At 47.3% G+C, this 26,666-nt stretch overlaps 1 protein-coding gene across 22 annotated transcripts in view; it reads left to right on the top strand.

Moving 5' to 3' along the window:
- The window catches only part of MAGI1 (membrane associated guanylate kinase, WW and PDZ domain containing 1), a 324,538-nt gene that overhangs the window by 188,782 nt on the left and 109,090 nt on the right, over positions 1-26,666 (top strand). The window contains exon 1 of one of the 22 annotated variants that reach the window (XM_040568206.1): positions 10,423-10,748. The exons of the other annotated variants lie outside the window; for them this stretch is intronic. The gene's annotated coding sequence lies outside the window, so the exon portion shown is untranslated. Of the gene's footprint in view, positions 1-10,422; positions 10,749-26,666 lie in introns of those variants that run through there. 22 annotated transcript variants of the gene reach the window in all.

Here is a 26,666-nt window from a genome sequence, read left to right as displayed (position 1 = left end):
TTCCAGCTCCAAAGCTGTAATGAAACCGTAGAGCAGATGAAGTTTCGTAAAAACAAGATCTCTCCTACAGCACCACAGACTTGAAAGCAGAGCAGAATTCCTCGCTTTAAATGCCATAATCAGTGTTGAAAGTTTCCTCTGTTGTTTTCTTCCAGATAGACCAATACCTAATAGTTCTTCATGCCAGATAATTCTCTCATATGTGGTGATGAAGAAGGGATAATGATTCTTTCCTATTTATTTTTCCTCCTGTAGTCTCTGAAACCTGAGGTTTCCATAGGGCTTTTTGTATGTGCGCACGCAGTCAGTGCTGTGAACAGTCTAGTCCAAGACCCACAGCCCTGCAGTAATAGGGGAACGACTGCCGAGTATGATTTGCCTTTTTAATTATTGCTTCAATCACGGGTACTCACCATTTGTAATGGCAATCGATACAATAATCAAGGCATAAATAGGAATCATTGAGTAGAGCAAAATCCATCACATTTACTTAGCCTTTGTGACCCTTGGAAAGAAAAAATGTGTTTCTAGTGAATTATTGTATCTGCGATAATCAAAGTAAAACTGGGTATGGAGGGGTGAGTCCTGAACCAGATGCGGTCCTCGCTTGCCCTGTCTCCCAGGCTGGAGGATGTCTAACCAGCAATGTAACAGGCACGTTACGGGGTACGTTTAAAAGGAAGAGGCTTGATGGGGTTTCCACACACTGTGCCATGGGAAATGAGCAGGATCATCCAGGCCAGGGGGATGTTGAGCCTGGTTGGACTTGGGGACAGGCTGGCTGTTTTCAAACACAAAGTAAGGTCCATTCCCTTCTCTGCTTATCACCCTGGCAAGGCTCAGCTCTTGCTCCCGCTCAGTCTGTGCGTGCATTAACGTGCATCCCGCTCCCCCGGCTCTGGGACCTGCCCGCACCGCTGTGTACGGCACGTGCGAGCTGGTGGCCTCCTCCGCACACAGTCTGCTGAAGCTGCAGCTCAGTCCTGCAGGTGGGTGCCTCTCTTCTTCCCATCCCGCACGTGAAATCCTGACCACTCTACGGCTTGCAGAGTGGCGTAGGGACCACTGACCTCTCGGACACTTGTTCATGGATTCTGGGTTGCGGGTTCAAAAAATGGAGAGATCTGTTCAGGACTTAATACAAGAGTTCTAATGATCCTGTGCCTGTATGTCTTTTCTCTTTTTTATTTCTGTTTTCCATTACGTGAGCGTATTGGCCACATGGTAGCATTTGACTGCTGGACATTTGTTGTTGCTGGTGTGGTACAACTGGCAAGTGATTTGTTTTTTAGGCCTCAGGAAGGATATTGTCTTCCTTGAAAACTGTTTCAGTATCTCTCCTCAGAGACAGAAATAAAATGAAGGGGTCATTTCCAATAGCAGCTATTTTGTAGTAGCTCTGTTGGATAAAACTGATTACTTACATAGCCAGTGAACTCGCATTGCCTGTTTGATTTGGGCTGCACTGTAGGAACTGAAACAAAAACCACATCCAGACTGCTCTGGAGTGGAAGAATTCTGCTATCAGTTCAATCTGTTTTCCTTGTTGTTGTTTCCATGTAACGAAAAGATAAATATGCAAACATATTTACTTCATTAATTTTAAACAGTGCCAGGAAAAAGGCTCTGTCTAGGGATGGTGGAAAAATATTGTGAAAATTAGCTCTACATATTCTGCTTTCAGTCAACTCTGTTAATTAGGATCAAAGTACTGCAATTTTTTAAAGTTCTCACCGCCTCTTCCCACACATCTTGGGATTTCAAAAAGATGCAGTTAACTAAGGCTGAGGTTGTCAGCCAAGCCTACGGGATCGAGGGTCTGCACACCGCTAGTGGGGCACCAGGACCCCGGGGTGCCACGAAGAGGGAGGTGAGCTGCGGAGTGCAGGGCGGTTGGGCTGCCTGTCCCGCCACGGGGATGGGAATGGGGCAACCCTTTTTCCACCCGAATTGCTCGTGCGCTTTGTTCTAGGGATTGGCTTTGTGTGGTTTTGTCTTTGCTCTAAAAGGGCGGGTGCTGTGGGATAGCTGCTTCTGCAGGTGTGAAAACAGCTCTTTGACGTGTAATTGGCAATGGGATACTTGGAAGAAGAAGGAAAACATGATGACGAATAAACCCGGTTGGTGCTTTTCACCAGTAGATCATGGTTTTCCAAATGAAGTCATTGGGGTCAATGAAGTCACCATTGGGATGGGAAGCTTGGCAGGGAAGGGTGATGCTCAGTCCCCCAGGTGGCCAGCGGGCGGGGGACAGAGCTGTCACGCCGCTCGTCACCCACGGAGGCGCTCACTGTTTCTTCTGGCTTTCCTCTCGAGCAGGAAACCATTTCAGTTCCAAGTAAGCACACAGTTACAGGAGGATGTGGAGTCAGCTTAAAAATCATGCTGACCTAAAGAATTCACCTTTATTTGCTCTAACACTTAAAACAAATACTTCTGTGTTTTGTTTTGTCTTATTTGTTCTAATGACGTTAACTTATGGTGCTGTGCTGTTTGTCTCAGCTCACATACTCACATACCAGGCTTATCAGTTTCACACTGATACATATTTTACTTCCCACCTATCATGCATTAAAGGACGGCAGTATTTGGATGTAAAACATGGGGTCAGTTGCTCTGGGTTCATTTTTGGATCTGTGGTTTTTAGGCCCTTAGGCCATGTTTGTTAAAGTTTTGTTTCTAAATGCAAATGCTTTGTAACTACCTACAAAGTCTGACACAATTTTATGCAGCGGGGTTAGGTCTGGCCTAATTTAATCACACAATAAAAGGGTCAGGAGGGTTTTTTTCCTCCTATTGCAGAGGTACAAGCTCAGCCCTTCGCTGAGAAGCTCCTGGTCCGTTCTCAGTGAGACAGACTTTGCCTCGTAACTCACAGCAGCCGTGTGAGTTACCGCAGGCACCCACTGCGCGTTCTCCCGGTGCAAACGGCTGGCAGCAGCATGTCGGAGCGGGTCGGGGCAGAGGATCACTGTTACTTACCGTGGGTGCCTTGGAGCAGGAATCAGTCTTGTTAGTCGTTGTTTGTACAGCGTCTTCCAGAGAGCGACCTGGTCGGTAGCTGGGCTATAAAACAAATCCTCCTGCAGGCTTCTGTCGCTCTGTGCTCGCGTCCCCACTGGTGTATGCAGCGGGCTGCGCAGCTGCGCCCGCGCCGCAAGAGAGGCAGAGGCGGAATCAGGCTTCCGTTTTGAAAACGAGATGGTGGAAGGAGTCTGGCATTGGTGCCAGAAATCACCCTCCTTTGCATCTCTTGAAACTTCACCGATCCCACGTTGCACGTCACAAACGGCAGCGTTATTGTCCCCTGCGTTTCCTGGGACGCCGGCTGGGTGAGCTAATCCCACGGGGTGCACGGAGCAGCTTCCAGCCGCTGATGTTCTCGGTTCTGGTAGCCGCCGTCGGCACAGCAGCTGGAACGAAGTCCTGTCGCTCCTGTCTTTGGATGCAGTTTAATTGGTGGCCTGTAGTGGACTGGTCTCTGGAGCTAAGCGTTGCTGATTTCCCAAGTGAAGCTGGAGTGCGTTTGTATCAGGCAGAGGCTGTCGACGTGGAGGGGGAGGCGTGAGGCTGGCTCAGCCCATGCTGAGAGCGGCTGGTCCGGCACACACCTCGCTCGTGTGCTCTCCGTGGCTTGTAGGTCACTGGCCTAGAGAGCACGGCCAAGGCTGATGGCATGCTGAGATTGGAGAGCCCCGGGTCCGAATCTCCGCGCTGGCCTGGCTTGGCTACAGGAAAATGATGTCCCCTTCTCTGTGTCCCTCTGTGTTTGTCTTTTGTAGTTAGCAGGAATGCCCTTGGGTTCTCGCAGAAAGTCTATTGAATCCCAAAGAGTCAATACTCTATTTACGGGCTTGCTGTTATTATTTTACCAAAGCGTAAGCTGAAGGAACAAGCTATTTAGTGCCTAATGTTTGACAGCAGAATTGAGGAAAATTGCCTTTAGGTTGAAAAACTAAAAGAATAAATGTGTGTTGCATGTTCTTAACTAATGAAAGCTAGAGATGCAGTTTCTAATCCTCAGCCTGATCTCTCCCGTGTTCCAGTGAGACTGGCTTCCATGGGAGAGCAGTGTTCTAAGGTGGAGTTAAAGGCACCAGCGGCAGCGGTGTTATCAGTCGGCCTGTGTGAGCTGGCAGGGGGCTGCCGGGACCTGTAGGCAGGATCGGGCTGGCTGTATGGCACGAAGGAGCAGACGCCGTGCCTCTGAACTGTTCGTGGGACGTGTCTCGTGGTGTGGTGTTCGGCACGTATTTCACAGGTTTGCAGAGCTCTGTTGTTGGCAGTGGCACACACAAAGTCTGCCTGTGTTGTACGCACAGCAAGGCGTAAAGCTGCCTTAGAAAGCATTGACTCCATGAGCAAGGCGTGAAGTTGGAGGCATGAGCTCGAAACAAGAAGCTGAGGAAGGGGGGCAGCGAGGGAGCTGGGAAAGCAAACTAGCTCCCTGCTTCTTCTGCGCTCAGGGAAGTCACCTCACCTGCATGTGTGTGGGGGGGGAATCTCAAAATGCTGCTGAGAAGATGTCTGTCCCTGCTGGAGGAACTCCTGAGGCTTTTGGCAGCGTGGCTCGTGAAGCTGCAGGGTTTGTAGCAGGATTTCTGGCTCTCACCTTGCAGGAGCGAGCCAGGCGCCCGGCACGACATTCACATGGGTCCAAAGGGGCAGAGCGCGCTGCAGCTGGATCACCAGGACTGCAAACTGCTCTTCTGGTTTTATTTTGGTGGTTGCTGCTGGTTGAGCCCTGTGCAGATGAGTAGATTGCTGCCAGGTGTCCATTACTTGTGAGAAGTATCATGCTCGTCTAAAATTAATGAGATTTTAGAGCTGGCCTGAGCGGACAGTTTGTCTTGGCAGACTGGAAGCTGTGATCTGAATTGCACCGGTTTAGGCTTACATCTACGGTCTTCCAGCACAACTTTGCAGTGGTCATTAAAATGAAATAGTTGAAAATTGAATAAATTACATCGAACGGATCCTTTGATGTCAGCTGGCTGCGTGGCCAAGCCTTGGTCAAGCTCACAGGGACAGCACCACGAGGAGCAGACGTGAGGAAGGCGGCGTTCCCAAGGGTCCGGCGACAGAGCTGCTGGTGTGTAATGAAGTGAGTTCTGACCGGGGCTGTCGTTTCCTCAAATGCTTGTTCTGTTCTTCTGTTTGTTTATTTTTAAGGAAGATGTGAAGATGGGGGAGGAATGGGGACGGTTTTACTTTCCTCGTCTGTTTGTCAGCTCGTTTCTTTCTAAAAACGTCAGACTTAAATTTTAATGTCTCAGTACCGCAGGAAAAATTGTATCCTCATCATTTTACCTGTGGGGTTTCTCCTGCAGTGTGCACTGCCTAATTTGGATTTAAAATTATCCTTTTCATAGGCCAGTAAAGAGAGGGCAAGGAGCAGAACTGCGGCTGCAGTGAAGCCGCGCAGCTCCCTCGGCGGGGAGCAGCGGCTCTGGGGTGCCCGTGGGGATGGTGCATGCGTGCCGGTGTCCTGCCAGGCCGTAAAGCCAGCCAGAATTTTCCCACCCTACAAAACCGAATCGATGCCAGGAAAGTGGCCTGAGGCAGAGGAATGCTCAGACCTCCCCCCAGCACAGTCCTTGGCAGGAGTCCCCTGGGGTCTCGAGGACTTGGCGGAAGGGTCTCTTGGCCCAGGGCCCCTTTGCTCTCACCTCTCGTGAACGTTTCCAATTCTTCTGTTGCCTTCTGTCCAAAACCAGCATTGTCCGGCCTAGGACTCAGCTCTTTCAATGCGAATCCAGTTGCTTAATGTCCATCACCTGTGGCCACCTCAGCCCAGGTGCTTTCCTTCCCTGCTCTCGTGTAAACCCGCACGGCTGCGTTGCCAGCAAGGCCCCCACGTTCCTCCCCGAACCTAATGGCATCGCTTCACATCCGCGATAGCAATTTGTGTATTGCTGGTGTCAGTTTTCCTTACGTTAAAGAACTGTTAAGGGCCATTAACATAATCACACATGTCACTGGCAGGAGCCTACCTTCGGAGGTGCCCCAGCTGAGTGCGGCGCGCGCTGCCCTCCAGCGAGGCAGAACAAAGGGCTGTGTGTTAACGCCGGGAATGGCCGCACGCAACCCGTGCTCATGAAATCGGGCTTACTTTTAATCAGTCTTCAGGGGTTTCATGCGCCGAGGCTATTTGTTTATAGCAGAGGCCAGGCTGTGCCAGAATCTATTAAGCGCTGGAAAACTGATCGGTCCTGTGCTCGCTCCTAATGCGAGAGAAGGAGACGCTCCGTGGCGGGGAGCAAGCCGGAAACGATGCTTTGCAGAGCATCTCTGCCGTCCGAGCCAGCCGGGATCCAGCCATAAATACTGCCAGGAAACCGTAAAAGATCCTTGAGCATCCTTGTTCCTACATCTGCAAACCCCAGAGCTAAAGGCTGCCTGCCGGTGCGGCGGGGGAATGCTCTCGCTCTTCGGGGGGCTGCCTCTCGCGAGGGAGAGGAGAGAGGAAGGGATTTTTCATGCACAGGTAAATATAGCATCTCTTAATGTGCTTGTGGGACGTACACTGCTAAAATAGTCGTCATTGACCACTTGGGTGAAATCCTTCTCTGATTCAGTGAGCAAGCACTGTTTCCTTTAATAGAAAGTTTTATTCAGTAGCAAGGATGTCTTGCTGTTCTGTGATTATAAAAAGGGTCGTTTTTCCATTTATCAACTAGAAACTGCGTAACTGGGATGCTTTGTGGTTTCAAGGTTGTTTTTATCATACAAATCCATTTAGAAGTTTAAAAATAACATTACAATTTTGTAAGACTGAGAACTCCTGTGCTTCTGCTCCTGCAATGCAAACAAAAAATTCACATTGAGGTGTACAAACATATGAGAACTCTGTGGAGCAGTTAGTGCTTTACTGGGCTTTTTGAGAACTAGACATTTTTAAGATCTATATTCAGTGTATTTCTATTTATCATTAAAAATATTCCTGTTCAGAGGAAGTCACTAGAATACATATTTCCCAGAAATTATATGTAAAGAAACGGAGGAATATCAAAACGTCGATTTCTTTTTCTCTTTTTAATATATTTTTCCAGTTGGTAAGGGTTCTGCGGTCTAATCTGCCTGGGCTCAGTACCAGAGGAACTCACTGAAATGTTAGGCCTGGTTCATACAGCGTGGATTAAATGGTCTGTTCCTAAAATCAATGAACGTGAAGAACAAAGCAGTGTATAACAACGCATGTAGTTGATAACAGTTTCCAGATCAGTGTTTATTGCTTTCAGAAATGTGCCTCATTCATGTAAGTTTGCGTGGTGCCCCCAGAGGAGCAAGCTTTGCTCTCCAAGGACACACACCTGTATTCCTTGTTCAGCAACAAAACGGATTATGAAGGACCAGCTTACAGATGAAGTGATGAATGGAGGTCTTCCTTCCTTTTTCTTTTTTTTTTTTGAGGTGTTTGTCCCTACTACATTGATCCAGGCTTTTACCCTTTTCTTTCCTCTCCTGTTCTCCCTGAAATAAATAAATCCGGTGAAGTCGGTGTCAAATTAGACTGAGAGGAGCTGGGAACCAACCAGTTGTGCTCGCAGCCAGCTTCAAAGGGTGAGGTTGTTTGTTTCCTGCTTCTGCAGCACAGGCTCCTGTCGATGTGGACTCCGACTGTTCTCCTCTGAAGTCACATTTTCAGAGTGCTTTAAGGCTGCCTCTGCGTTTTTCTCCTACCTTTTGTTCCTTGCTACGGAGTCTGGGCCAACTCCAGGACTACGTGGTGAGCAGTAGTGCTTTGGCAGGAGGAGGCTGAGCGCAGAGGCGTGTGTGTTGTCTGTACCAGGGTGACACTGCCGCTGTCACGGGTCCGAGGGGGTGCTTCAGGGATCCCTGGAGAGAAAGATTTCAGCATGGATTTTTGGAGGACTAGGTTGCATTTCCTTCACAAGTGGTCAAATATACAGGGGGAAAATGGCATCGCTTTGTCCCGCCTCAGGTAATTTTTAAGAAATATAAAGCTAAATCCTAGCAATGCTCTAAGTTCTAGGAATAAAATGGGACCGTAAAGAATTGACCCTCATTTTCACTCATTCAAGGTGAGGAAATGAACTGTTTTTTATCCTAATGTCCCATGTCCTGCTGCCATCAAGGATAATGACAAACTCTATTGATGTAAATGGGAGGATGGTTTGGCCTTTTATCAGAGCAAAATTCTAATTAAGCCTGAAAATAGGTCTTTGGCTGACTGTACTTTGCATTGCGTGCATCACACCTGGCGTGCATAGCTTTGCATTGTGCACACTCGACCTTTTGTTCCTGCCTGACTGTTAACCAGCCTTTTCCCTGTGCTGTGGGCACCCGGAGTCCCCCTGCGATCTCCGGGAACGATTCGAAGATGAAGGCACCATTCTGCAGGGTGCCAGGTGCGATGCGATCGCCAGGAGAGGCACTGGGGCTGCAGCAGCCTTCATCTCTCCCGCGGTGGTGTCGGTTGTGCTCTTATTTGCCAAACAGAACAGAAGGGGCGTGCTTCGTGCCCTCCTTGGACTAACACAGTACCCCACGGCTGCGGGTGGATGTGCAGGAACCTCCCCAGGATGGGGGCCCCGGCTGCTCGCGTGTTTCCAGGAGCAGCAGCGGCAGGTTTGAGGGCAGTACAGGCTGCCCTTCGGCTGGATCGTGGATTGCACTTCCATGTGGGACAGCGATGTGCCGAGCTTATTAAAACGCCCCGCAATGCAATCCCGAAACGGCCTCAATCCTGCCTCCTGCTTCCTCTCACCTTTCAGGCAAGAGAGGTAATGAGGGAGCAGGAGAGCAAAGGGGTGGCACCAAACCTCCCTGCTGAGGAGCAAATTAGAGGTAACAGCTCGTGGCTGAGAGTGGAAATTGCTGGGGAGCGGTGGCACAGCTTCGCCTTTTAGGATTGCTCAGGGCCCCGCTCCCCCCCGCCCCTCCAGTTCTTGCTCTGTTTCACTTCATCCACCAAGCCTGAAATGAATTTGTTACCCATTGCGGGACACTTTCCGTGCTTGCTCTTTCCTTTGTTGAGGTGTCCTCTTGCTGCCCACAGCCACGTGTGGACAGGGGGCCTGGTTAGAGCTTCGTGTGCAGCCCAGCCCCGGCCCTACAGCATCTGGGTCAGGTCCTGAGGAGCTGGGCATGGCAGAGGAGAGCACCAGCTCGCTTGCTTTCATTCTTACAGAATTTTTTTTTTTTTCACTGCCTTTTATTCTTTTCTCTCCTAAGCCTCGGAGGAATTTCAGCAGTTTACAACTTTTCCTTCAGAGCTGTAAAAACACTGAGCTCCTTTCCCTTCCTAGAAAGGGAAGCGGGTTTTGTGGAGTTTTGTGTCTTTGTGGTTTGGGTGTGACAGCTTCAGGAACCAGGATTTTAAGCAAACTACAAGAGGGGGCATTGTTATGCCATGATGTATTCCTAGTATCTGCTTTTTGGATAAGCCTCCTTTTTTTTAAAGCATCAAACACCTTATGAATGTTTACCTTCGGTTTGTGCTAACTCCTGGTTAAATGCAGATGCTGATGAGAAGCAGGCAGCCTGCACCCATCAGCCAGGCTGTTTGGGGAACTCTCCCAGCTAGGTGCCCTCCTTGGTGAGGGGAGAGTTGAGATGACCAAGAGGACCTTTGTTTATGGGACATATTTGCGTGTGCGCGCTTACAGCACCCCTCTGCGCACTTCCCACGTTGGAGGGAAGGAAAAGGCGGCGTTAGATGCAGGTGCGTTGTTGGAAGGCGTGGAGAAGGGCTCAGTTCTTCTCCCCTTTGTGCAATGATAGAATCGAGGCTTTCATAATTGTTTCCGATGTTTGACCTTGGGGATCCCACTCGTGAGTGTATTTGAAGCCTCCTGCGTGCCCCGTGCAGGCTTGCTCCCCGCTCCAGGGATGGCAGGCAGTGTGAGCCGGCTGCCACCTCCCTGGCGCTGCATTTCAGTGTGCGTGTGTGTTTCTGTATGAATATCTTACTCTGGTTCGTGGTTGGGAAAGGAGGAAAAAAGGCTTGTCATGTTTTCTTTTTGTGAAGCAACAATGAAAGTCTGTGGCTTCGTACAGACCAGGGAGGCACTGGCTGTGGTCAGCATCTCTCCAGGAACATCTTGAGCTTGGTCCGGGGTCTCTGCCCGATGCTCTGTGCCCACTGGAGGTCTGAATGACACTTTGTGTCAGTGACACCTCATTTTCAGAACTGAGTTATTTGGAAGATACTACCAATCTTCAGGTCTTTACATTCGCTTTATTTTTTTTTCCTCCTTGAAAGAGGGAAAAAAAAAAAAAGAGGGAAAGGGGGGGGGGGGGTAAAGGCAGGGGGAGCTGGGAAAAAAGGGATTTTGCCTTTCAAATAAACCCTTCCTTTCAGCTTTGCCTTTTTACCCAGAGTTTGGCATCTCGCTCGGGCGAAGCGAGAGGTCCGGGCGGCGTTTTGCCCGCGCTGCTGATTGCCAGGATCATGTGGTGTGCGCCGTGGGTGCTGCGGGAGCCGTGTTTATCCAGGGCCATGTGGAGGTGGGCGGGTGCCTACCCGGGGACAGGGGGACAGGAGAAGCCGGGCTCTCCCAGCAGCCACGCTGTGAATAGCCCACATTGACCGAACCGCCTAACCGGACTAATTTGCCCTGCCTGTGGGCTTGATAAAAGAAGCAGCTGCTGGTGAGGGCTTGCTCAGACGCATGTAGATGAGACCGTGGACTGCCAGAAGGATCCGAGCAGGTTTTTGTTTTCCGTGCTGCGTTTCTCCTGGAATCCCTACCTCCGGGCTCCCGCGAAGTTGCATTGAGCAGGTAAACTATTTTAGTTCTTTCCTGCCTTTCGCGCTGCCGGCCGATGCCCGCCCGCCGCCCGGAGAGCCGAGGGAAGGGGCCGTGCTGCGGGGTGGCAGGAACAGCTCCCTCCGGAGCAGGCACACATCTTCCCTGCTCCCTGCAAGCTGGCAGTCGGGAGGCTTTGAAAATCGTGCAGCCATGTTACACAGGCACAATTATTTCCCTTTCTCTCTCTCCCCCCCCCCCCGCCACCTCCTCCCCGTTTAATTTTGCCGTGATCTAAATAAGGCTACGTCTGGTATTTCTCGTTTGCATCTGTCGATGCACCAGCCAGCCATGTTTTTTATGTGATTATGTGCACTGTGCGGGTCTGGCCGGGAATGCAAAGATGTTCGCTGTCCTTTCGGTGTCGGGCACTTCACGTCTTCTCCGGGGCGGGGGGTGGGGAACAATAAAGAAAAAAACAACAGAAAATGTCTGTAGCGTGCTGCATGGATTTTTGCGAGTGCCAGGAAGTGGGCTGAAGGGCTCGTTTGGAAGCAGGGAGAAGATGAGAGCTGAAGGCTCCCCCCCATCCCCTCACCCTCTAAATCTGAGTGTTCGTATTAAATTAGGTGTTCCCCCGTGTAATTCCCCCCCCCACCCCAAGTCAGACCCCCTCCCACATTTGCAACTATTTTTTTTAACACTTGATTGAATAAAGCTATGGCTCAGCTGGAGAAAATGGAGAAGAAAAAGGGATGAAAAGGATGGCCTTTTGTGCTGAGAGCTTTTGTGCGGCTCGCCCACCCCCCTGCAGCTTCCCGGGGTAGCACCAGCAGCCTTTAGTTAACCGGCTGCTGCCTGCAAACACAGCCTTGCAGAATTTGGGGGGAGCTCAGATGGGGCTGCCTGCACCGTGAGAGAGATGCTCAATAGGATTGAGAATCTGCAGACTGGAAAATGCTGCACAATTTAACGGAATGGATATTACCTGCAGGCATTAACCCTATTTACTGACAATCTCCTCTCTTTCTGCTTCTTCACTTCGCACTTGCTGTGTAATAGCTGTTGAGTTTCTGCCGCAAGAGCGCGGGTGCTTTGGTGCACGGTGGTGATTGTACCCGGCGTGTTTAAGAGATGCCCTATAAACGCCTTATAACCGGAGTGTCTCGCTTCTGCTTGGGGGAGGCGTTGGGAGGTGGTGTGTTGTCCCTCCCTGCAAGACGTGTCCCTCAGCAGGTGACATCTCGTGAGCTCCTGCGAGCTCAGAATCCGCTCGCTGCGAATATTTTGTCGCTTTTCCACACTTGGGGTGCTCCCATCCCAAACGTATTTCCTTTCAATCGTTCCTGTAAAGGCTGTCACTTCGGAAGTCAGGAGCGGTTTGGTGCTGCGGGAGGAATGGTTCATGTGGTCGCTGCTCCCGGAGGCGCTGGGTCTGTGAAGCAGCCCTGGCATCTGCTTTTGCAGAGCAGTGCCTTGATGACAAAGCGTTAATTAACCCCCTGTACCTACGTATCTCCTGGCTAAGTCGGGGAATTTGGGGCTGGGCCTTATGTGCATTGAAGAGAGGAGCTTCTCTTTTGTGTTATACACCTTAGCTCTAGAGCCGTATGTGTTACACACCTAGGGGAGCACAAAGCCTGAGCACGCTCCCCACTGAAGACTGGAGCACTTGGGATGATGGTGCCCCTACTACTCCTGGATCTCAAGTCCCTGATCTATGCAAACTCCCAGCCGAATATATTAATTTGGCTTCCCAGCATTTTACGGGCTGAATGCTGTTGTCCCCCACGGTGAGAACTGAGCACATTGCAAATGGCAACGTGCCCAAAATTTGAGTTTCTAGATGTGTCTAAGAGCTGGTTTTCTCAATCTCATTTCAATGACCGTAATGGCAAGGCTGACAATAGGGTAACTCTGGCTGCATATCATCTACCCCTGTGCAAAATTGTTTTCCCAAGTGGAGTGGGTCCAGACATTCCTGGAGGGGTCGGAGGTTTGGGAAGCTCCCATTCTTCCTCCTCCTGCAGCCAGAGGTTTGTTCTTCTCCAAGGATGCTACTGCCTGGTTAATCCTTTTTCTTGTGGGATTTGGGTTGAGCTGAGATTGGCTATTTCGATGCGAATTGTGGAGTGGATGAGCGTATCATCTGTTTCGTTTGGTGGTATGGGTATAAAATACTCATACAGGCAGTTCAAGTAAGCTGAGAGAAGATAAATCTGAAGGAATAATAGGACTAAAAACTGACACTTCAAGCTGCATGTGGCTGTCTCACCAGAGGGGGATTTTGTGGGCATTCAGATGCCTCTAGTAGAATCCGCATATAAAAACATGTCGATTTGGTTGTCAGTAGGGTCTGAAAAATGTAATTAACAATGCAATAAGCAGAAACAGGAGCAAATCTATGTGAAATCTCTGTCCCTTTAAAATTCTGTATTTCTGAGTCAACTTCCAGCTGTGATTTTTGTGCTTTTTCACCTTTGTTTTTCCCCAGGATGAAAGCAGGTGAGCCTAGAAACAAAACAATGAGATGAACTGCACAAAGAATATTGCCAACTAAAAGTACGAAATACAAAACTATTAAAAATAATTAAAAAAGACCTCTTTTTTTCCCCATTAGCTGTGTTGCAGGCATAATTAGACTAGGGACCACATTTCAGCCAGAGGAGTGATTTTTCAGCTTGGCAGTGTCCCTTTTTAGCCCTCGTTGGTTTGCTCTCCAGCGACTGGTGTCTAGATAGATGCACGATTGGAAAATCATGGCTTGCAATATGAGGTGCTGTTTTTCAGCTGTCCCTTCGCAATACGTTTAAAATAGTGGTCATCACGTGTCTTCTGAGGTTTTGCAGGATGGTGAGATTACCATACCATTTCCTCAGGTTTCATTGTAAAAAGGAGAGAAAAAGACTTTCAAAATAGTGAGTAGTAATAAAAAATAAAATAAACCCTCCATGCTACTGCCTGAAAAGAGTTTCACCAGTGATGCTGATCTGCTGTATAGGTTGTCACTGCTTAAATTCCACAGCAGAACTGTGACACCATCTGTTCCCTTTCACTGTGTGCAAAAAAATGGTTTCCTTTCATTAGCATTAAGCTGCATAAAGAGACTGGAGATCAAGAAATATCCCGGTCTTTCACTGACACATACCTTCTTAGGACAGAGTTCATAACAAGCATTACTTGTATTCCAAGGAGAGAATGGGAGTTTTTGAGTAATATGCTATTAGAAATCTTTGAATGGGGGGTAAAAAAAAGACACAAAACAAACCACCCTATTCATAGGTCGCAAGGAAACCAGAAAGCTTTCTCTCTGAGCTGTGTGAAGATGTTGGTGATTCAGAACAGCCGCCCCTGCTGTTGTGTCCCCGCAGGCGGCAGGTCTGGGACGAGCCAGCGCCGGTACCTCGGGTGCCTCTGGGCTGCGGCCACTGCCTGGCTGTGGGACAGACCCCGCTGTGCCCTCAGTGAGCACCAAATTTTAAGTTAGCCCTTTATTCCCTAAAAAGTTAGATCAGGGACCTCGGGGCAAAGGCTTAAGACGGATCTTGATTGCAGAATTGTGCTTAAGGTTATGCGTTTTGCTGTCATTAGCTCTTTTCATTGATTGCGCTGGGCTGTAATGTCATTTTAATGTTAGCACGCTGAGCTCTTGGTGAGGACACGGAGATGTGTATTCAGCAGTGCCCTGTTGCAGGCTTCGCTACTGACCGCTCCGATACGCTGGCTCGGAAAATAAATGCAAGGCAGGAGAAATCAGCATCATTCTTCTCTGAAATGCTATCTATATGTAAATCTCTGGTGCCATTTTTTTCCCTTTAAAAGTTGAAAAGCACTTTCAGTTCCTGTTTAATGGTTGCTCCCTCTGAATTACGTGAAGCGATGAGAGAGGTCAGCCAGTGCTGTCCTGCTGGACTGAAACCTCTTTTCAGTGTTGTTCCACGAAGCTGTTGCAGATAGTGTTGGAGATGCAGCAGATGTAGAGCAAAACAAGCCACCGGAATTACACCGCATACCCGGTGGATCACAGTCATAAAATATTAATCAGGCACTGCAGATCTGAGTTGTCGTCTCCTCGCATGAAACAAGACGCCAAGCCCCATTCCACGCTCCCTCCAAAGTCCCCAAATTAAAATCTGTCAGCTGTGATTAATGAAGACACCTGATGGAGCCCTCAGTGAAAGGAGGAGTCCCAGCGTTTTTGGATCGGGTTTGATGGTCAAACTTGGGAGTTTGGTGAGCACACACTGGGGGCTGGAGGGGGCGCAGCATGGTCAGTTAGGCTTATGTCGGCCGGTGGAGTTTGTGTCCCTTGGATGCGGCTGTGTTGCCCCTAGATTCACAAAGGGGTTTTGCCCAGATATGTTTGAGTAGCTCCTCTTTGTCATTTCTCTGCTTCAGCATGTGAAGAGCAGTGTTTGTCAGGAGCGTTGTGAGGCTGAGCAGTCCGAGGCACATCTTCAAAGTTCACTTCTGGTGACACCTCCCGTTTCAAACCATCGTAATACCACCGCAGCTCTTTCTCTACGAGCTGGCAGGCTGGGATGAATGAGCCGCCAGGACGTAGGAACTTGCAATGTTTTGCAGTCACGGGGAAAGGTTTGCTTTAGAAGATAGGCTCTGTCTTGGACTTGATGCTGGTAGAGCACCTGATAGCTTCTCATTTGCACACCTGGTGAGGGCCTGCTAGGTCCTGGCCATAAGAGCAGCATGTCCTGAGCATTTGGTGTGGTTCAGGTGGTTAGTTTATTCTGTAGAAAGAACTACCTAGGTTTGTGGGATGCAGCTGTGCATGGCTGGCGTGCTTACAGCTGGAGTTGGCCTGAGCTCATCTCCAGCACATGGTTCCTTCCACCTAAGCAGCAATCTTCATAAAACGTTTTGTGGCCTAGTAAGTTCGAAATTTTCTCCTGCAAAATTTTCTCCTCCTGATTTTACTGCTCTCAGTTTAATTGGAGAGAATTTGGCAACAGGAGTGTGATGGGAATGCAGATACCTGTAACTGGCTACACTGTAGAAGGCCCAGGAGCAACAGGAGTCCCTTGTATAGCCCTCCTGATTTGGGGAATTGCTCCTCTGAATTCTTGCCTAAATAGCATTGCTTCAAGTCACAGCTGTTAAGAAGGGTGACAAAAAAATGACATGTAATTTGCAGCATCAATGTGTGATCAAATTGATATGTTACTGGTCAGAGATAGAGAAAGAGGAGGCAGGACTTGTGGGGGTTTGAGGTACGGGCTTGCAGCGTTTGCTCATCACTGCACAGTTACACCTGTCCTCTGCCACCCTGCCCTGATCAGAAGTCCCCAGGAGGAGTGCAGAGGGCAAGCTGCATCCCTCCACATCGGTGACGGGTGGGGAGCTGGGGTGCAGCGCTGTGCCAGCTGGAGGGAAGGACGGGGCGGTAGGAGAGGGAGCTTTGGGAAAGGCGTAAAGCCGTGACGCTGAAATGTGCTGAATATCTCTAGATTGTACAATGGAAAGAATGAGATCCTCCCCTTCCCCCCAGTGCTAGCATGTGTGTTGTTGTGTCTTGCAGATGTATTGAAAATCTGTGTTAGAGCTGTGAGCAATTAACACATTTCCCGAGGACACATGGAGAGAAACTGAACTCGCATGTGCTCTAGCGCAGTTCTGCCTTAATAAATCTTGGCTACGCCTATGATTTAAAACCGTGTTACTGAAACACAACCATATTTCAACTCTGGTGGTGTTCTGGTTGCGTGGAGAGGGTTTATGATACCAGCACAGGCTGCTTACCCTCCTCTGCTTGAGTAAGTGGCTGGGATGCTGTGAAGCTTCCCATCGAAATGGATTCAGACTTTGAATCAAATTCAGACTGGCAGTTTTCACCTTGAAAAATGTGCTTCGCCTTCTCTTTGAGGAGATGCCTTCAGAAAAAAAAAAAAAAAAAGTAATGAATAGAGTTGGATGGGAAACAGTTCTCCTTCCTACAAAGTATTTTAAGTTATCTGTAGCAAGAACATTTTTATGAGTTCAAGACCCATTGCATTTTTTTGTGGAAGAAAGAGAAGGCACGAATGAAAAATAACCCTTGCTGCAGCCAAAACATGCGCTGGGGAGAGCAGGGGAGAACTGCCCTTTAATAAGCAGCTGGGTGCTCTCGCCACGCTCCTGGAGCATGGGAAGCACGTCCAGTTATCGATGGGGACCGGGTGCATGCAGAAAGGAAAAGGGCCGGCTGAACATCTGCCTGAGGAGGGAACCGGCAGGCAACGGGGCTCTTGGAGAAGAGGAGGGGGTGGAGATGGAAAGCTGTAGAGGAATGGTTATGATCAGGGGAATGTTTTTTGGATAGTGGCAAAGGAGAGTAAAGATGGTAGGCTTTTTAGAGGAAGGCTTCTACCCTTAATCTTCAGAGATTTGACATTTGGTTTGAGATTTGAGATTGGTTTGAGGTTAAAATTGTGTGATCTGAACATATCAAAGACTTTTCTCTGTATGTAGAGCTCCTGATACTCTCTTAGATGCCATGTGTATGCTAAGACCTTGCTCAAAACACTTGAGCACAGATTTTAGAACTCTGCTGGATCACGGCCTCTGTGATAAATACAAATGTTAATGATCTTCCAGGCTTATACTTAAAATTCAGTGGTTGAAGTTTGCAAACTGATTGTGCAGATTGCCAAATTAGGTTCAATTACTCAAATTTAGATGAGCTTTGCATAAAACATACAAATGTGTTCAATGCAGTATTCTGCTTAGGTCTGTGATTTCATTTCACCAGGCTTATATTTGCATGAGTTCATTAAAATTGGTTTCTCTCCTCTTTTTTTTTTTTTTTTTTTCCTGGCATTGCTTTGAAAAAGAAGTATTTAAGCTGGGGAAAAATAGTAAAGAACAGGCTCGTAATTATGAAATGAAGCTAAGTGAAGTCATGCAGGACTGTTGCGGTCCATTCTGTCAAACAGAAAATCTGAGAGCTCATTACTGAGCCCAAAGTTCAAACTGACCACTTTCTGTCAAAGGTTTCCAGCGTATCAGTCAATTAAATGAGACCTTCTACCGTGTGATTATCCCGTCTCTGCGGTCCGGTTGTTGATTGATGGGGGAGCAAAACAGTTCCACTTCATCAGGACTGCTGTTGGTTTGTATTCTAATTAGTATTTATTTTTCTTATTAAAAATAATAACTTGGACAAGGAAGCACTGCTCCTCTTCTCTTTGTTAATCCTTTGAAAGAAGGCGAGACATCTCTCGGCCTGAACAAATGAGAAAATCTCCAGGCAGACGTAGGGCTTTGATGGGGTTGTTGCCTCTCTCTAAAGCCACCTGACCCTTTCAAAAAGGTGATGGTCTGGCATCTCCTGAAGCATGGCGCTGTGCCTTCTTGTCTTTATTAATGGCTTTGTTTATTGCTGTGTGAGGTACCCAAGTGTCAAAATAATATTTATGTTTCTTTAGAAGAACTGTTTACTGCTCCAGTAAGTTACAGGTTTGTTATTTGAAAATAGATTTATCTAGTTCATAGACAAGATGTGAAAAAGCCTATTTATTTTACATGCAAAATCACTTTTTAAAAATGAAATGTAATATATATGCACATACTGTATGTGTGTCTGTAATGGCATAAGAATTAATTCCCCATGCTGTGAATCAGTGCACTGTTAAATAGCAGTTTAAACAATGATCTCTAGCAGTCTCAAAGAAGCCTTAGTGTTTTAATAAATTGGTAATGAGTTGCTTAAAAATGTATTATAGTGTCTTAACTTTGTAACTAAGATTGTAAACTGATTTTTTTATTGTAAGCGGGTCCTGACCTTCCACTCTTCCCCAGCCTTCTCCAGAGCATGGTTTGCAGTGTGAAATGCCTTGCGTGTGCTGGGGAGGAGTTGTCTCACCTCTCGCAGGTCCCCAATGTCTGAGGGTGATTGCACAAGCTATTTGCTTTTGTTCTCCTATTTTGCTGAGATACAGGGATTTTGCTTTTGAAAACGTGCTTTAGCTCTCAAGGTGGAGTATGTTGGAAACAGTTTTGTATAGGAAAAAATACGAGTGTTTGATTGCCTGCCATGACAGTTACACAGATATTTTTAGAATTGTGAAGTTGTTTGCAGGCTGTGAAAATTTGTGAGACGATGCTCTCCGACCTTGGCAAACCGTGTAAACTTTAGTTACTTACTCGGGTGTGGTAGCTGAAATACCTTTCTGCAGTCCTTTTGCTTGAAAAAATAAATAAATAAATAAAAATTGAAAAAAAAAAAAAAGCCATGAAAATAGAAACCAATCTCTGGAGAGTCTGGAGTGTCCTATTTCCCCACTACTTCCCAGTGCAGCACTCTTAAAGAGCTTTATGTGCTGGATCTGCTGCTGGTAGCGCGGAGGTGCTTGTGGTGCGTGAGCTTTTCTTGATTGGAAATGGGAACAGAGGCTCCATTATTCCTTGGTGATTCCTGGCAAATGCTCACATCACAGCCATTTCCTCTGCGCGCCGCGGTGGTGTCGGTGTGAGTTTGTGCGTGCGGGGATGCGAGCTTGTGCTGAATGCACTTAGGTTTTGTTTCCACGCTGTCACAGCTCAAACAGGCAAGGCAGTCTGGGCAGAGATGTCTGGCACAATTGGTTTTCGGTTGCTTTCTCTGCGAAAGCTGTTCCTCGTTCGTTTCCTTGCTGCGTTTCAGTATAAAAGCCGTAGAAAACACAGCCCTCGAGTGATGGCTGTGTCAGGGTTTGAGGCCTGGTCGCAGTGGCTGAGCCATGAAGCAGAGGGCTGCAAATAAAGGCCGTAGCTCTCCTTTGTAGACTTTTCACTTCATCATTTTGACTCCGTCTCTCACTTCTAGCATGTCACTAATTGTAGGAAATGTTGCTGCCTTGCCCCAGAAATGGCATTGCTGTTTCTTACCTGCCTCGTGGCCCCGCGGTCCCGCTCCCCGCAGCTGAGCAGCGCCGATGGCCTGGCGCTCAGCAGGAGCTGAGGTATTTGGCACCGCCTGGAAGATGAGGCTTATGTCAAATAGCCTGCTCAGCACTTTATTAAAATGAACTCATTAGTCTTTGCATGGTAAAACAAGAAAGCAAACTGAGGCAGAGGAGGGAATGCCAAGCAGTCAGCTGTGAGCTCTGGGGCTGGACTCCCTGCCAGGATGATGCCCTGCTGAAGAAGCTGGGAAGGCAGCAAAGGTAAGTGAACCGCTGTCTGCCAGCAGAAACCAAAGAAAACAGTCACTACAAGGAACATTTCAGCTGTGCAATTCTAATCAGAGGTGCTCTGAGGCTTCCTTTTGCCTTTGGAGGTCAAAAAGGGTTGCCATCTCCGGCTGGTCTGGCCAAAATGAATGTGACGGAGGGTGACGGGACTTGCAAGCCCTGTTTTGTGGTGCACAGAGGTGTGGGGGAATTGTGGTCCAGCCAGGGTGACATCTTCTGTGTGTCACCTCCCTCGCAGGGAATGGTAGGAGGTCTCAGCCGCAAGGACTGCGTTGGTATATGCATCACCCTAACTCAGATTGCTTTGTGTTATTCCTTCCACAAGAACAAATTGCTTTGTGTTGCTTTGTGCTATTCCTTCCACAAGGAGGGTGTTTTCGGACTTGTATGAATGTGTTAACTCAAGAATCCATCTCTTGTGACTTCCACCTTGAGATTTACTACGTATTACCTAAATTTCTACTGTAAAGACATGAAATATTTCTTAATTGACCTATTTAAGTGAGATCTATCAGGGCCCCATGTATTCCCTGTGAAGTTTAAGCAAAAGTAACTCTACCTCTCTGTGTTTTCAGAGAGGAGAGTTGGGCCATCGGTGGCATGTGCTTGGACACAGCTGAGGCTGGCCTAAGTGAATCTGATTTAGAAGACAAAGTACTGTGAATGCTTATAGCTTTGTTGAGAAATTAGTTAAATATTTACTTAAAACCTCAGACTGTGAAGCTTGTACAGTGTGGCTGAATGGGCAAAACATGGGAATTAAGGTATATAGGTGGTGGTTGCAGATACGAGTTTCTGATCTTCTTTTGTAACCTTGGGAAGCTTTTCCTTTGCAGTAAAATAGGGATAACAATACATCCCTGCTTCACTGAAGTGCCCTAAGTGTACTGATGAAGTGCTATATACAGCCCAGCCCAGGGTAAGAGCCTTTATCTGCCGCGTCAGTCATTCCTGCTTTAAGGCTGGCTGCTGGAGCAATAAATAGAACCTGTTCCTCTGTATTGAGTGAGTGCCCAAGTTCACGTCTGCTCTATATTTAAGCAAGCAGTTACATGTTTTGAGATGTGTTTCTTTACAAGTTTTGTTATTAAGCACATGTGCCTTTCACAGTGTCATCGGGACCATAAAGTTTAAATGCTGGACGCTGAAAACCTTCTAACCTGTGCGTTATTAGAAATGCACTTCAGATGATCCCTGTGGAAATGTTACTGATAGTTTTGTTTCTGAAGGCAGACAGTAACTAGTAATGATTTCCTCCAGAAAGGAAATAATATGAACTGTGCAAAGCCTAATGAAGGGGAAGTGGCTGATTTACTGTGAAAATTTATAGCTTTCTGATGCTGCTTGTTTTTTATGTTAATGTAGTTGTGTGGACTGTACGTTGGGAATAATTGAGAAACATGGAAGAGATGTTTCGTAGTCCACAAATTATTATCTAGTAGATGTAGGTTATAACCTTGACCGGCAGCAGCCCCAGTTTCTTTAAAAACTTTTCCAGAGTTTTAGCCATTTTTAATATATCAAGCTATGAGGTATAGTAGTGTTCAGAGTAGAGTCGTGTCCTATAGATCTCTTCTAGGAGGGATCTCTTTAAACCTCAGGGAGAGAGGAAGAGAAAAAGCAAGCAAACCCAGCCTATGTGTAGTGGAAATTCTCTCACTGGAATTGTGAGCGTAGGCTTCTCCAGGTACAATAAGGAGTCTTATCGCGGCCGTATTCGCTGCGATGGCAGGAACTGGAATGCCATGTCAGACCTTCCACGCTGGGAGTGATCAAAAGTGCCCCCCAGGTTTTTGGCTCTTCCTTTGGTCTTAAAATGCCTTTTGAAGAGAACATATGTGGAAGAAGTTAGAGCAGGGGACAAGGTGCCAAGGTGCCTGGCTGCCACTGAATTGCAGGAGCAGCTGGGGACAGTGGGAGGTGAGTACCTTCAGGCATCCTTCGAGCTGGCTTCCAAAGCCCTCCTCTTTAACTGCAGTTGCTGCAGGTTTGTACCCTGCTGGGGTCGTATGGCATTATGCATGTTCTTGGGCTTTTCCACCGATGTCACAAAATTCCCTTATTTTCCTCCTGGTCTCTTTCTTTACGGGGGCAAATGATCAGTGAATTTTTCTTGACCACAGGTCATCTCTTCGCACCGACTTCCGATCAGAAAGCAGCAGCCGTGCTGCTCCTGGGTAGCTGTTTTGGGGGTTCAGCTGCAGGTTTTTTCAGGAAAAAGGGGTGAGCACATGTACCAAGCTAGAACTTATGTTTGCAACATCTTGCTTTATTAACAGGAATTGACCCATAGCCAAGTGCATAAAAAAATGACTTTAAAGGTGCATTATATAAATTAATCCTGGGCTTTAGAGGAAGAACAGCCTCTCTGTGTTAAATATCCTTATGTAGAGTAAAATATGTTTGTGTGTGAATTGTATAGCAAGTATACAGTAGTGATAGCCGAGATAAATTTGTAATATATATTTGAACTGAACGTCTCTGATGGACTTTGAACTGGTGACATCTTCTGCTTAAAAAGAAAAAATCTGTCTCTGGCAAAAGAAAATTCTTTTCTGCTCTCTACCAACAAATTAATCTTTTATGTGACGTTTTTAATGTTATAGGTCACAGAGATAGCTGGGAATCCTTCTTCTTTATGAAATTCAACGTGCCAGAGCTGAGGACAGGATGGAGTGGATTTGTCCTGCAGCAAGCACAGCTGGTCTAGATGCAAAGATGTGGGGTATCTAAAGTTTCCTAGATTGATAGGAATTGAACCTGGAAATTTCTGCTTATCCTGTGAGAGGCCCATATCTAGACTTGAGCAGGGTATGTGCAATCAAACTTGAAAGCTGTCATTTTAAAACTTCTTTAAAAGTATTTTAAGTGATTTTTTTTTTTTGTATCAGCGCAAAATTATATTCTGGTACAGTGCATTTATTTTTATTTAAACCAGAGTCTTTGTATTTTCCCTGTGCACCGCTGTAGAACAGAGTCTGCAGAGGGCTTCAGAGACCGCTGCTGGGAGTGACCAGCGCACCCCCAGCCGTGCTTGGTCAATAAGGATTCCCTGTGTTTGCAACGGCTGCTGAGTGAGCCGGCATTCTGTGTGATTTCCAGTCACGTTGCTTTTAGTATGGCTTACACCTAAAGCCAAAGAAGGCAGTTTGTGCCTGCTGGATGGAAGATTTGTAGCTCTTCCTCTGTTTTTCATTCTTGGTAGAGCGCGGAGCAGGCTGGGGAGGGCACCCTGCTTACGGCCCAGAGCCGTGCCTGGTGCTGCAGGTCCATGTGCAAGGTGACCACCGACAGCTGATACGGGAAGGAGGAGACTGAAACAACTTGCGGGACAGCAGTCCGTTGTCCTGGCACCCTGACAAGCCAGTGGCCATCGGGGGGGGTCGTTTGGCTTTAGGGTGTCACAGAGAAAAGGGGGAGAAGCATAGTACCAACGGCTTCTCACCATGGGTGCGTAACAGCACTATTGTAAGCAGAAAAGAAGGGTGCGTAGGAGGATGTGGAAACGCTGCTAAATGCAGATGGGTAGGATAAGTTGCCAGTGGATATTCCCTAACATGAAATAGCAACGTGTAAGGGAGGTATATATTGACTTCGTTAGGTCTCACATCAGTGTGTGATGGTCCCTCTGTTCTGGAAGGAGGCATTAACAGGTTCTGCTTCGGTTTTCTCACCACTGCTTGGACTCCTAGTAAGTTTGGTGTGTCTGTCTGTAATCTCTGAAGCAGCAGAAGCAAAGGTAGGAAGATTTCTGTGCCATAACTCCTTTTTCTTTCCTTCTGCTTGAGTGAGATTAGGATTTTATCTACCTTTCACCCTTGGTGCTCTTCCATGTTGTTTTTAATTGTGAAGCAATGTGGTGCTTCTCCGTCTGCCTGAAGAGTTGGCACATGGGTCTTTTGCTCAACTGAGGCAATAAACCACTGTAGTAATCGCTTCATGCAAGGTAATAAACAATAGCAAAACTGTTACTTTTACCCTTCAGATTTCTACTAAATCGTCCAGCCTCCTGGAGACTAAGAAGCAGGATCCCAAAACTAGATTTCAGGCTGTGTCCTTCCTGTCGTCCTCTGCTTGACCTTTTACCGTTTCAGATACTGAATACAAGTCTCATCTGGTGTAATTCCTAAAATGTGGTCTTACTTGGATGCAGGGCTGTAGACAAACTTTGTGCCTCCTGTACCTTGTAAATTCTCATTTAGGTGCGGGGAAAAGACCAGGCACTTTGTTGTGCAGGCATCCTGAGCCATATGGCTTTCTGTGAAAGGTTTCTAGGTGCATGCTACTTTTCTTCTCCAGCAAGATTACAAGGAAAACCAAGGTAGGATACCCGTTTCGGATAGTTAGAGATGGGACGTGAGATGCCCTTCAAAATTCCCCTTTTTAACATTGTGTGCTTTGCCAAAAGTACAAAGCATCGCACACACACTGCAGCAGCTGAAGGAATTTGGAAGTCAGGGACCCAAACCAGTTTTTCAGAACCGTGTTTTTTGATCTTTTGAGATTGACACTACTTCGCTGTTCTTTGATGTGCTGGTAAACACCAGTCTGGGAAAGCACTGCGGGAACAGAGATTTTGAAGACACCACGTAAAGATCGTGGGCTGGTGGGTTCCCCAGCATGCAGGAGGAAGGGGCTGCACTTGTATTTTCTGCCAGGGGATGGGATGTAAAATGTTTGTCAAGATATTAGTTAGAAAGCAAGCAGTCAGGTGAGCTTGCGGTAAGAATTTGAATGCGTTTAGCCCAGCGCAAAGGTAGGGTGAAAGGGGGTTTTCTCATTTATTTCTTCAGACTTTGAGTGGTTGGTCTAAGGAGGACTGCACAGAGAGGAGCTGCAGCACAGCTGGGTTACGGTCAGTGCTAGATGGCAGCAGCTGGATCCGAGTGCTTAAAGTCTCAGAAAAGGTCATGTGTTGTTTCCTTTAATTTTCGAAAGCAACAAAGGTTGCTTGCAATGTAAATGCTCGTTTGAATTTAAATACATTTAAGATGAGACAAATGGCAGAACAGAGCGATTTCTCAGGTTAACAGTCCTTGTGGTCTTGGTGGCAATATTTCTGTACAGGGTTCTCCTGCAAGCTAGGCACAAAGCAAGAGAGCTTGAAAAGCAAAAAGCTGGAACATTTGCAGTGGCAACAGCTCTGACTTTCCCTACTGGGACAAGGTGCCCATCAACTGAACAGCTGTGCTGCGCTACAGAGGACACTGCCAAGGTTGTTAGTGGCTACAAATCGGGTTTCTTGCTGATGGTCCTTTGTGAAGTGTTTAATATCTAGGTGAGGGAAGGAGGAGTGAATAAATTGCTTTATCCCTTGTCAGATCTCTCCTTTGCGAAGCGCAGCCATCGTACTCCCAGCTTGGGATTGGCTTCTGTATTTTTTAATTACAAAATTAAAATACTATAATGATTAAACTTTGCTCAGAAGCAATAGCAATCTCAATTGTTTAAGGAAAAAAAAAAAAAAGCCCAAACCCTACATTATTATATGGGTCATGTACACACTAAGTATATGACAGTATGTTGAAAACAAGGTCACTGTAGTATTTCAATACATCAAGGTGGTTGTGCGGTGTTTCTGCAGTCTGGCTGTGCTACCACGGTTTTCCAGATGGATCAATATTGCTACCATGAGGGAGAGAACATGCCAAAGCTGCAAGGAAAACTGTTAAATTCTTCATGGACTGGCTCCCAGAGTAGAATGGGCTTGAGGAAGATTTATATAAAAGAGGAGCCTGGACGATACTCATCTCAATGAGTCGGGCAGCCAGAAGTGTAACAGCATCGAGAAGTGATCCTGATTTGATTCTCAAATGCCTCGGGTGGTTTTTCACCATCACATTTATTTTTTAAGGCGCAAAAAAAATAATTTCCATTGTCACGAATCTCTCTCAAGATGTATGGTTGCAAACGTAGAGTTGGCTCACTGAAATCAGGGAACAGGAATTGTATAAGCTTATGTGATTTTCCTTTGAAAGACAACAGTGCATGGATTCAGAACTCATAAGAGGCTTCTTAATAAACACAGATGCAACCCAGAGGAGAACTTTTCCTTTACAAATTACATGGCTCGGATTTTTTTTTAAATAAAACTTGACCTACATTACCAGTCTGTCTAAAATAGCACACCTTGCAGGTGATTTCTGTGTGCTTTTATTTTGCAGCAGATTACCGTGCTGATGGCAGTATTTCTTCTTTATTAATGCAACAAAAACCTAAGTAGGCAATGGGAACTCAGCTGCCAAGCCACAGCCAGAGGCTCACGGCTCTGATGAGGGAGCTGTTGGGGAAGGTACTGGTAAGACTGAAAAAACTATACAGGCTTTGAAGAGACACAGAAGAGGTGGAAGAGGGAGAGGAGACTGGATGGACAGTCCCAGGGATAGTATGAAGAGGCTGAGGCTGTCAGGTGAAGTACAGAGGGGCCTTCGGCGATAACAGCAGCAGGGAGGGGTTGATGCCAAAAAAGTCATTGCTTCCGAGGAGGCTGGGCTGGTGACACTGGGGTGGTGATGCTCCTGAGGTGGGGTTTGTCTCACCTGACTGCAGATGTCTATGTCTGAGCTCTAGAAGCCCTTTAAGGCCAACAAGGAGAAATTGATGCTCCTGGATGCTCACCATGGGGTGAGCGGTGCTCTGGATGAGTGTGCCTGTGTCTGGTGTTGGAGAGCACAGGGAGCCCAGAGCGTGAGCTCCGACTGAGTTACGCCTGCCTTGTCATCCTGAAAGCTAGGTGAGATGGATGCCACCTCCAGGACGTGACCCAAACCCCGCTGGAGCTAAT

Source organism: Cygnus olor, chromosome 10, assembly GCF_009769625.2.
Source record: "Cygnus olor isolate bCygOlo1 chromosome 10, bCygOlo1.pri.v2, whole genome shotgun sequence".
Classification (NCBI taxonomy): domain Eukaryota; kingdom Metazoa; phylum Chordata; class Aves; order Anseriformes; family Anatidae; genus Cygnus; species Cygnus olor.
The sequence above is the reverse complement of the archived record's forward strand: the minus strand, read 5'-3'. Positions and strand labels throughout refer to the sequence as shown.